Genomic DNA, 11,782 nt, shown 5'->3' with positions numbered 1-11,782 from the left:
GACGCCCTTGTTTTAGTCTTGGGCATGAATCACTGCAAACTTGGTCTGGAACCAGACTTTTTGATGTTCAGAGTCGCCAAGTACTTGAAGAATCAGCCTCTTGAAGGCTTGAAAATTGAAGCTAGCACTACTTCTTCAACATTTATCTCTAGAATTCTTTCTTCTTGACACTAGTAGACCTGAAATCTTCTGATATGGGTCCCACCGGGCGTGCCAAAAACTGTTGTCACTTAGGTTTGCACCCTTGTCCAAGGCCTATGCGCAAGGACAACCTAGTGAAACATGGAAACAACCTCCAAGCTGTGGGACTTGAACTGCGAGGTTGAGTCTCTGGAGAAGGCTGGCTTCCTCTTACTGTCAGGGCGCACCTATCTATTCTCAGAAGGAAAAGGGAGAAAGAGAGCACTAAAGCAAATCTACCTAGTCTAATCTAAGGTGGTGATGCACCAAAACAGAGTGTTCAGACTCATTTCTGCCCATTCATGCACTACAGAACTAGGGTAACATCCAAAGTCATACATTCATTCAGACTTATATTGATCAACAACCACATATGGATCATGAAACCAACTGAATAACACTAGGAACAGAAGATTTCACTTGTATATTATTCAATAGGCAAAAGATAGATACAGTATGCAGACTACTGATCTCAACAATACATCAATGAGAGGCAAAATGATACACATACACGTTGATGGCTGAAAGAGATGATACAGGATGCTTATCTAGCTCAGAGACAAAGGGATTTTTACACTGCAAGCCTGCAAGCAGTAGCAGAGAAAATCAGGGAGAGTCGACCCTTACAAAATGTACAAAATTTGCCTTTATAATTTGGGCATGACTGAGGATTTGTTGCATTACATTCACTTCTCACCTACTGGCATTAATTCCTCATCTACAAAATCCAATCAAGGACCTGATCTAGGCATGGCTCTAGGTACAAAAAATCCAATATCTCATTGAAAATAGGGGCATTGAAGGGGCAGGAATGGCGCCACAACATTCCCTGACATGGTAGATGGATCGGCTGGATAGATGGAGTGTCCCCCTGCACCTGATATTCATTTTGAGTTGGTGGCAATTGATTATGAAATTAGATCCACGACAAAAAATAAATAAATGATTTCTATCCTTTCTGGTTCACGAAACAGCAGGGTCAAAAAAGTCAACCAGGTCCACATGCTGACTGGGCCACGTGGGGCAATCACTTTCCTCCCCTTTGCCACCTTGGCAATCCTCTTCACGCGCTAGTCACACCTTTATGTTTGACTGGGTGCTATGTCGCTATGGGCACCATGCCCCGAAGTTCCTAATAGTGACATAGCACCCAACAGTTATCTCTATCCGTGGAGGTACCAAACTGTGACTGCGATGCCCCAACCTGACTGTATCATTGACTTGGCAACTTAACTGTCAATCATAACTATGATGTTAATTGTGCATCCCCTGTGGGCCCCAAGGACACATGGCAGAAAGGCTCCAACTCGCTATGGCAAACCTCGCGCAACTTCCCCATAGCGCGATGGCACCTGCCCTTGATCTCTGCAGATCTGACGGCTCAAAACTCAACCCCTGACTGCGCTAGCCGCGTCGAAGATCTAGTGCCACCTCATGTCTATGTTCTGACCTGGCATATGTGGTAGTCCTTCATTGGCCTGACGTAGCACCATTCTGGCGAATTCCATAACACTTGAAACAATGACCTACCACGTGGTACTAAGGTGCTATGTTTCTATGGGAAAATTTTTGCAACCTTCCCATAGCGAGATAGCGCCCAACTGCCATCTCACCCTTTGATGCCAACGTGGCGTATTCTGAAATGCCACCGTGGTAGATGAGGTACCACCCTGACCAATCACGAGGCCACAACGTTAGATAGCTCATCCCACCTATCCCGTCCTATGGTCCCACCAAGCCTGAGAGGCCATCATGGTCTGTTTTCCATTTGGGCGCTATGTCACCAACGAAAAACTCGTGAGTTTTCTAATGGCGCCATGGCACCCCACCAGCATTTCTAAACTTTTCGGCTGCCTGACCTCTTCCCGCCGCAAAACTGGCCCGTCATAGACTTGCTTGCCATCACACCTCCCGGCTGGGCGCTATGTCGCCGACATAACCCTCGCACATCTTCGCCATAGCGCGATGGTGCTTACCATTGATCTGAGCTGATCCGACAGTGGTGAATGTAAGCCCCGACTGTGTTAGCCGTGCCGACAGGAACTTCGACCTGTCACACATGGTTCCTTCTGATTTGTCGCCGTGACACCTGATTTTGTCGATCGTTGGAACTCGCCACCGTGAATATTTCCATTGGGCACTATGTCGCTATGGAGATTTTTCAGCTGATATGCGATAGCGACATAGCGGACAAGGCACCGTGGAACTTTTTTGACCCGCCGAACGCTGGACCCACCTCTGCAACGTGTCCTCAGGGCGTCATCGCGCTATCATAAATATTGTGCATTTTCTTTATAGCGCGATGGCGCCAACTGTCGGTCTACTTAGATCTGACGGCCAGAAACTTGCAGGTCATAGCATTAAAATACCAACTTTGAGACTAATCGTTGAATAAGCCGTGCGTTTGAATCTAAATCCTTGGCGGTAAAACAAGAGGTAATAGTCATTATACAAAAATATATAAAAATTATACATGTACATATTTATGAAGTCTAGAAGCATAAGTTAAAACTAGATTGTCCCATAGTATTATAAAATCATATGAAACCTAGACATAAATTTTAAACTTGTAATCATAGCATCAAACTCATGAAGAAACTTAGAATAAATGTTAGGTTAGAAGAATACAAACAAATGTGTTTATTTAGAACATGGTAACCTTAGTTTTTCCTTTGAAAAAATCTACAAATTAGTGTGTTTTATTTACTTTAAATTTATTTTAGTTTACTTTAAATTATATTTTCTCCAAAATAAGTTATTTGTGGTATCCATTTTTTTCACACATGTAAATTTCTTAAAATTGTTTTTAAAAAAATCTATTAAAAGATAAAATTATTAAAACATAGTTTTTTAGCTATGTTGAATATTCTTAATGTCTACAATTTTAATGAAAAATATTTTTCATATTTCTAATGTTATAAAAAAACTTTTAATTGAAACATGTTTATTTTTTTCAAATATCTAGAGGCAATATACCTATGAAATGAGGGTGTAGAAATTTGAATATTGAGGAAACCATTTAAAAGTTCTCCAAGTAAACCATTATAGTAAAAGATAAGCCATAGTAAAATAATTATTTTTTATTATTATAATAAATATTATTAAATTATATAATTTGATAAATAAATAATAAATTATTATATACATAAATCGATCAAAATGAAAATCAAAGCTAACTCAAAAATAAAAGTTGTATAAAATAAATGAAATAAAATCAAAATTTATGTGTTGTTTGTAACCCACTTGTAACATACATCATCTTTAAATATTTATCATATAAATTTGTGTAGAATAAATATACTAATTTTATTGATATAGATTAATCTTGCCAAAAATTAACATCTAACTCTTCTCTTTAAATAATATTAATATGATTAAAGTTTATGAGCTATAACAATAATAATAATACAATGACCTATAATGTATACATCTAAACTAAAAATTCCTTCAATAGAGTAATCAAGATAGAAATTCAATTGGCATATATTTATCATAGCTTAAACTATTATCTATTTTTTTCAATGTATAATGTATACTAAAATAAAACTTCCTCTAGCTAAAAGCTGTCTCTTTGGAAATAAAAACTAAGGCTGTCTATAACCAAAAGGTGGAAATTTAGCTGGCATACATTAATCTTAGCAAAAATCATTACCTATTTCAATCTAACTTATAGTAAAATAAAACTTTGTCTAACTAAGAGTTATCAACTTTGAATAATAAAAAGTAGGGGCCCACCTATAACTAAAATGTAGAAAACTTCCTTGACCAAGGTTAATTAACACCTTTGAAAAATAAAAACTAGGAGCCGACCTATACCACAATAACTTGGGATTACACCTATATTTATAGGAGTGAATGCGAGGAGACAGAACCAATTCATTTATCATTTTTTGCATATTGTTTTACTTTATAGAGCTCTACTTCAGTTGATTACCAAAGAAGCAAGGGCCGGGGCGAAAGCCCAAAAGCACACAAACAAATAATAATGAGATGGGAAAAAGGCTTGCCAATAATGTGAAGATTAAAATACCAACACCAATGCCACAGAATTCTCCATCTTCTGATGAAATGCAGAAGAACAAGGAGATCTCCAATTCTTCGATGGAACTACAAGTGAAAACAAAGGCTAATAAAGGGAAGAAGAAGACAGTGAGAGAGTTGTACATGTTTTATATCTTTAAGGTGCTGAAACAAGTCCACGCCGATGTGGGGATTTCAAGCAAGGTAATGCTCATTATTTTTCTTTCGAAAAGAAATATAAAATATGACTCAAAAATGTTTCAATGGAAGAACAAATGCACTAACAATGGAATAAATTATCATTGATTGATAGCTCTTTTCGAAATTGAGAGGTATAGCTCTTTCCTAGAAAGATTTACAGTGAATCAAATAGAAAAGTATGTCTCTAATGCTAAAAACACAAAACCTTTTCAACATACATCCATAAACATGAAGGAATGTGATTACAAACTTTATCTAGCTTAAAAAAAAGTGAAAATAGACATAAAGCAAGACTTGTATGTTCAACATTCATGTTATAGAGGAGGATGAAAGAAAATAGTATTGAATTCTGTAAACCATTATGATGACACAGGGTTGCATTCAAAACATGAAAGAAATAATTACATGATTCATTCCAATCCAAAAAGTACATCTTAGGACCACAAGATCTGATGAATATAAACCTATCTTTATTATGAACACATAACAAGAAAACCATAAAATTAATATATTCGCATTTACAAGTGAATTATAAAAAATGGAACTAATCACCATCCTTTGTAGCAAACTGCACCCTAAAAAACATGTCCTTCTCTACCCTTAGGGCCGTCAAAAAATAATCCCAATTGTGTCTTTCTTTGACATATTTAACTCTTTTTGCTATCAACGATCTTTCTCGGTATTCAGAACTGATTTCTCCTTTCTTTGGGTTTATATCCCTTGTCAATTCGTCGACCATAGTTTTTCATAACATTATAGTTATGATAACAATTAGGATATTACATAGTTTGAAGGGGATGTATGTCTCCCTTTAATTGAATCAGGTTCAATACTCCTATAGAAATTAGAAATTGCATTGGTCTGTCTATTCATCTGAGCTTACTCCTTTTTCTTCACATATGGTTCTTACTCCTGACTTGATTAGCTTTTCCTTTAGTTATAGACAATGCATTTGTTGACCCACAGAGAGATTGTTTTGCCATGCTAATTAATCTGAGACTTTACAATGGTAATCGGGATGCCTAATCCTTGTATTGATTATTTGATTTATAAATGAGGAAAGAGGATTAATATGTAATAATTCGACCACCAGTCTCTGTATTCTGTGGCCATTATTGTCGCATTTCCTCTACTGATCATTCTGTAACATCTTTCTCGATGCGAGCTATTCAATGTGATTCCTCAAACGACAATTTCTCCCTAGAATCTGAGTTTCAAGCTTATGGCTACACGACCTGCGAGAGATGCCTAGATATGAAGAACTTCGACAAGCTTTGAAAGATTCTAATCATAATCCAGACTGTCCTAAATGTCACCGAACAAATAAAAAATTCGAAGGCTTCGTCAACACCTCTTCAAACCATTTGCAACTAAGATATACATGTATGTATTGTGATATGTTGCCTGATTATAAAATTCTTTCAATTTTATAAGTGGTTAATTTTTGAAAATTGCCTGATTTTAAGCTTTCAATTGGCCATTTTATCTCTGAATTTTTGTGAGTCTCTAAACTTCCATGTCTCCGGCTTGTTCCCAGCTCCGCACAGCACTTGAAATTGTTGAAATCCGACTTCTGAGCCTCAAGTTATTAAAGGTTAATGATCGCCACCCAAAACGTGTTTTTCCTAACCTCCCAATAGGTTAATGATAACGTTCAAAAATACGTTTTTCTTAACCTCTCAAAAGGTTAATGATAGCGATCAAAAACATGTTTTTCTTAACCTCTCAAAAGGTTAATGATAGCCACCAAAAATATGTATTTCTTAACCTCTTCAAGACGGTTACTAACCTGTTTAAAAATTTCTCTAACCTATTTCAAATTCTTCTATAGGAAGTCGAGGATGAGTTTGTGCAGGAATTAAAGAAGAAAATGTTCATGGCAAAGAGTGACAGTCTAGTGACCCGATATATTGAAGATTCTCAAAGTAGTGCAAAACGATTCCACTTGATTATTTTGTGAAAAAGACGAATGAATGCTTTCAAATGCTTGACGTTCATACTGAAGAGACAATTGGACTAGAAAAATCAAGGTTTATTACATGCAAATGTTTGCATGGGAAACGATTATTCATGGTACTTTACAATGGCAGTGTTGCCGTGTTTAATTTGAAAGGCAGAGGTTGGTGTGGTGCTGGGCCTGATCACTACAAGCCATTACTTTCTTATCCCACTCCAGTAATCTCACAGGAGAAGGCTGCATTTTTCCTTTGACCTTGAAGAAAATTACATTTATACTTCTGAAGTCTTTTGCAAATGGCATTGTTTTCAACTACAGTGTATTAAGCAAATATCAGGAGTAGAGAAAAGAAGCGTGTTGTAGTTGATAATCATCTCGAAAGTCCCTCGTGTAATAATTTTTGGGAACGTATTTGGAGTCCAGGGTTTACTTCAACGCATTATCTATTTTGTAGTGCGGAAGACCATTATTGTGAACAAGGAGCAAGTCTAATCAATTTGTGAGGCTCCCGAAAACACTTTGAAGATTGAAATCTAAAGATGTGAAGTAAAAATGTTAGTAGAATAAAGACATTTTAAAGAAGCATAAACTTGCGAATATACATGAATAAAGCCGCCAGTTATGGGAGCCCAGGTTTATGAAGAGATTGGAACATGGGGGAACTCGATAAGTGCAATCCGTCTCAAGATTTTATGATGTGCAGAAAGGTGGCATAAAAGAAGAGAAATCTAATCATCACGTGAAATATTCATACAGAAATGGTAAAGGTTACCCTATGAAAGTTCCTTCAAGCGTTAATTAAATAGGAGCCATAATACTTGAAATTGTACTTGACGTGCTTGACATAATGTCTCTATGGATACGGGGCAGGAAATTACACAGACATTTGAGAAAGTCTACTTCGTGCACTGATGTTTGAAGTTATCTGCAACTCGGATGGTTCTTTGGTCTTCTTTTTGCATGGAAGAGAAAAGGACGAGGATTATTGCTATCCTAGTTCTCTAAAGCCTACTAGGGACAATTGCAACGTGTTGTTTCTTGAAGTTAAGCCATTTCGATAATCTGTACAGAAGTGAAATCTGCCCACCATTCAAATAGAAAGTTGTCTTTCCATGAAAATATAACATACCCATCAGGAGAACCATATGTAAATGGAACAACATCTAGATTAGGATCAAGAAATTTGATGCAACAAAGAATTATAGAAACCAACTCAATGCAATTGAGAAGTAAGGATTTTGGCTTCATTCAATTTAGTCGGCTGAGTTTTGGAGACAGGAGAAGGTTATTGGAACTTGTCGCCCATCGTGTGCGATTGAAAGTACCTCCTTCTATCAGTGGTCCTTTGATCCTGAGAGTAGGGAATTGCTATAATCTAGACAATGAAGGTGCTTCAAAGGATTTACTACTTTTGTTAGAATGCAAGTTCCTTATGATTCTTATGCATAAACATGGTGAATCCCAATGGTAAGAAACCATTTTTTGGATCAAAATATGAAGGTATATAGTCAGAGATTGCTTTGAAGATTCTATCTAATGTGTCTGAATCTCAAGGTTTATAGGAAGCTAAAGATAGTCAAGGATTTGACTCCATCAAAGGAAAAGGCATTTTATAAGCTTCAAGCTCTTCAAGCACCAAATGGACTATGGTTGGTTGTGAACTGACAAAGAAACAGAGTTTTGTGAAGTTTATTGAGGAGAGAATGAAGCAAATAATTGATAAGTGCAGGTGCACACAATGGTGATAAGGGAAATTCCTCCTGTAGTGGAGAAAATAGGCATGTGCAATTACAAGGGTTTTTAAAGATAGGTGACACTATGCGGCTTTGTCTCCATGCATCTTGTTTAAAGTTGTCTATGTATTGTGCATGACCAATAATGCATGACAATCACTTTGCTTTGTAAAAGATGCCTAAGCAAAAACCTGAGAAAGGAAGAAAATATGCAGGTTGAAGTAGGGGTTTTTCAAGATTCCTATTGCTGCAATTTAGATTACATTTCTATTGTGGTTTCTATTAAGGGATATTATACAAGATTTGAGTTCAGCATGATCTAGGTGCTTGCGATGTGAATTGTCATTGAAACAAATACCTTCAGAAGATGTGTATAAAGAAAATGTCAGAGTATATGATGATCATCCTTGATGCTTACAAGGCTTTCTGGGATAGATCAATTATGTTCGGATAGATAGTGTTAGTAGCTAGAAGAATCAATGATTGTATATGCAAACATCTTTAGAAACTCTAGCTAAAAACTTTGTTTTTGCAAGTTTCCTCGTATAGGTTAATTTTCTTGAGGTTAATTAACCTTCCGAAATTGCGTATTTTGGAGGTGGTTATTAACCACGAAAAGGTAGTTGTTAACCTCTATGTCTATATAAGGACACCTATTGGCTTTGTAAAGGGACTTTTTGGTTGGAAAAATAAGGGAAAACTATGCTGAAATTTTGATTTAGGGATAAATTTTGGAAAGTATGTACACTTTTTATCTCTGAATTGAAAAATCTCTATTGCTTTTCTTGGTGCAAGGAAATGAAATGAGATCTACTTTGGGTTTCTTATTTTAAAATCCAAATTGTTATACATTTTAGTAGACATTCTCATGGTGCTATGCGAGTGTTTACGGATGATAATGAATGTGCTTAATAATATAGGTTGCTTTCAAGCGTAGTTCTTGAGAACCTCTGTTATCAATCCTATTTACCAAAGAAGATCATGAGGGCATGTGGTGCATTCATCTTGAATGACTTTCTCTTGAACTTTGAAGTTTTGAATCTTTATTTGAAAATCCTTTTAAAAGTACATCATACGAGGGAGCTGCCCCTCTAAATGCAGAGGAAGGCCACATACCAAGGGCCTATCCAACTGTTGTGAACGGTTTGCCACACACTCCATTGGGCAATTCTTCTGTGAAAAATCTATTTACCATAATGATAAAGGTGTTTTTTTTTTTTTTTTTAACAAGAGTAGAGATCGAATGAGGCAAGGGTGAGCCACCATTGATGAGGGAAAAATGAGGAAGAGATGATCTTCATGAGTTACAAGTTCTTAGCCAAAACGAGCAAGGTTGGAAGATATTGTACAGCCTACTAGAGAAACAAATTATTATCATTACCCAAGTCTGTCTAATTTCAATACAGAGCTAGGCTATCAAGAGAAGAGGTAGACCCATTTTCTACAACTAGAGAAAAGTTTAAGTTTTGATAATAATAACAATAATCCTCTTATCAAAGACCATCTTTCTCCTTTTCATCATCAGCCTCCAGCTACTAGAACACCATTGTTTGGTTCAGATAATGTTAACATGAATCGAAATCCTTATAGGTAGCAACCTGAATAGTTTACACATTTCCCATCTTCTTTTTCAGGCTTATAAATGCCTAACGAAGGCTTGTATAGTGAAGGTGGTACTTTTGTTCCATATGATAGATAGGGAGAATTGTATTTGCAAGGCCTCACAAGGCACATTGAAAGTAGAACCATGACTTATTCAAATTTTCTAGTTCAGTCTCTTAGTCTAACTCCAATGGATTATATGGCCAATGCAAGATAGAGAGAGATGGATTAATCAAATAGTTTAATCATGTCTTCTTATTCAGGCTTATCGATGCATGCTTCGTGTAGTCAGCTTGGTTAGGCTACAAGTGTTGCTTCACATGGAGATTTGGCATCTCAAGGCTAGATTGAATGGCAGAGAATAGTGTGTCGTTCAGATTTTCCAATTCGGAATGATAGACAGAGGACAATGTTAATCTCTAAAGGATGATGATAATTAAAAAGGTGGTTGAATGAAATGTACCTACTCAAAGTTTTTTTCACTCTGCTAGGGTTTTCTTGCTTCATGCGAACTTTCAATTTTTTGTGTATGGCCCTTCACTTGCACTCCCCTTCTGTCGGCACTTGTCATATCACATTTACTACAGGAGCTTTAGGTTAGGATTTAATTTCTCTAGCTAGCGGTGAACCAGATGTTTCTGGTGCTCATGCTGCTGCTTCGGACTACCATGGTGCCGCCACCAAACAAATGCCTGTGCAAGTTTGTCCTGAAGGTTTTCCATGAGGTAATCCTGATATTATCCTTCCTTTGCAAGAATTTGATGCTGCATGTGACTAGTTAGAGCAACATACCTTGATAGGGTATTTTGTTGGTAGGACTCCTCCTGAAGCTATGCTCAGAGAATGGGTCAACGAATGTTGGACTCCTCATGGAGTCCGCCTTGATGGTGTGCAAAACCTTACCAAAGGTTTTTTTTTATTTCACTTTGCTAACCCGTCACAAGCAGACACAATCTTTACCAATGGCCCTTGGTCTGTGCATTTTTCTTTGCTTGTTTTTTAGAAATGGTCCCGAGACTTCACTATCTCAGATGATAAAAAGCTTAGGGTTCCTATTTGGGTCGAATTCCTAGGTCTACCCTTTCCCTGTTGGCCTTTCATTGAGTCTATTTCCCAAGCCCTTGGCAAAGTTGTTACCAAAGAGCCTGAAAAATTTTTTAATGCTCGCCCTCAGTGGCATTTTTGCATTGAAATTGATCTTTCCAAAGATCTCAAGGATTCTGTGGAAATCCAAATTGGCACTCAAACCTTCTCATAGAAGGTTCTTTACTTGAACCTACCTAACACCTATTATAGGTGCCAGTTTGCGGAACACAAGATCAAGGATTTCCCTTTGGCTATGCCTAGGGTCAAACCCCAGCCTAAAGTGGCGCCTATCAAACAAGCCGAAGGAAAAAAAGTTCTAAGAATGGGTTACTGTTGGGCACAAGGGCAAGCCTACCTTGAATCCCTTGGCCCCTAAGCCATCCTATGTGGCAGTTACCGCGATTCCTCCTACTTCTATATAAGTATCAACGCCTGCTAGCGTGGAGCCGCCAGCTGCTTCCATTGCACTTGTTTTGGGGGTTTCACAAGTTTCAAAACCTGCTAGTTCGCAAGGGATCAAGGCAGCCGCCAGGGCCTCGCCCTTGGCTGGGGCTCCTACTCCTCTTGCCATTTCTTCCATAGTACCACCAAAAACAAGGCATTCTTGCAATCCTCCTAGACGTGCGGAGATATCAGGGGTAAAACAACAGGTTGTCAGTCCAGAGGATTTCTTGTCTGACTTCCACCCAGTTTCTACCTTTTTGCAGAATAGCTACTACTCTCTGGAGGATGAGGATGATATGGAAGAGTTCTCATGAACTTCCTTTCATGGAATGTTCGAGGTCTTATAGACCTCCCCAATCTGGGATACCCATCATAGACTTGGGAATTTAGATTTTCTTTGCCTACAAGAAGTTAAGATTTATGGTTTCATGCTTTCTGCTGCATGCCACGTCATTTGGTAGGATAGCGTTATGTTTTCTTCCTAGCATGAAGCTGGTCAAGGTGGTGTAGTTACTCTCCTATCACCTCGCCTTCATTCTACTATTATCTCGCACAGTTC

The 11,782-nt window shown here is 37.6% G+C and overlaps 1 pseudogene; it reads left to right on the top strand.

Annotated features, from left to right (window-relative positions):
* The first annotated feature begins 4,170 nt into the window (after positions 1–4,170).
* On the top strand, positions 4,171–10,417 carry LOC149540511 (uncharacterized; annotated as a pseudogene).
* The last annotated feature ends 1,365 nt before the right edge of the window (positions 10,418–11,782 follow it).

Source organism: Cupressus sempervirens, chromosome 9 (genome assembly GCF_028749045.1).
Source record: "Cupressus sempervirens isolate cs-2001-9-10 chromosome 9, ASM2874904v1, whole genome shotgun sequence".
Lineage (NCBI taxonomy): Eukaryota > Viridiplantae > Streptophyta > Pinopsida > Cupressales > Cupressaceae > Cupressus > Cupressus sempervirens.
Note: the sequence above shows the minus strand (reverse complement) of the source record. Positions and strands in the feature narration are given on the sequence as shown.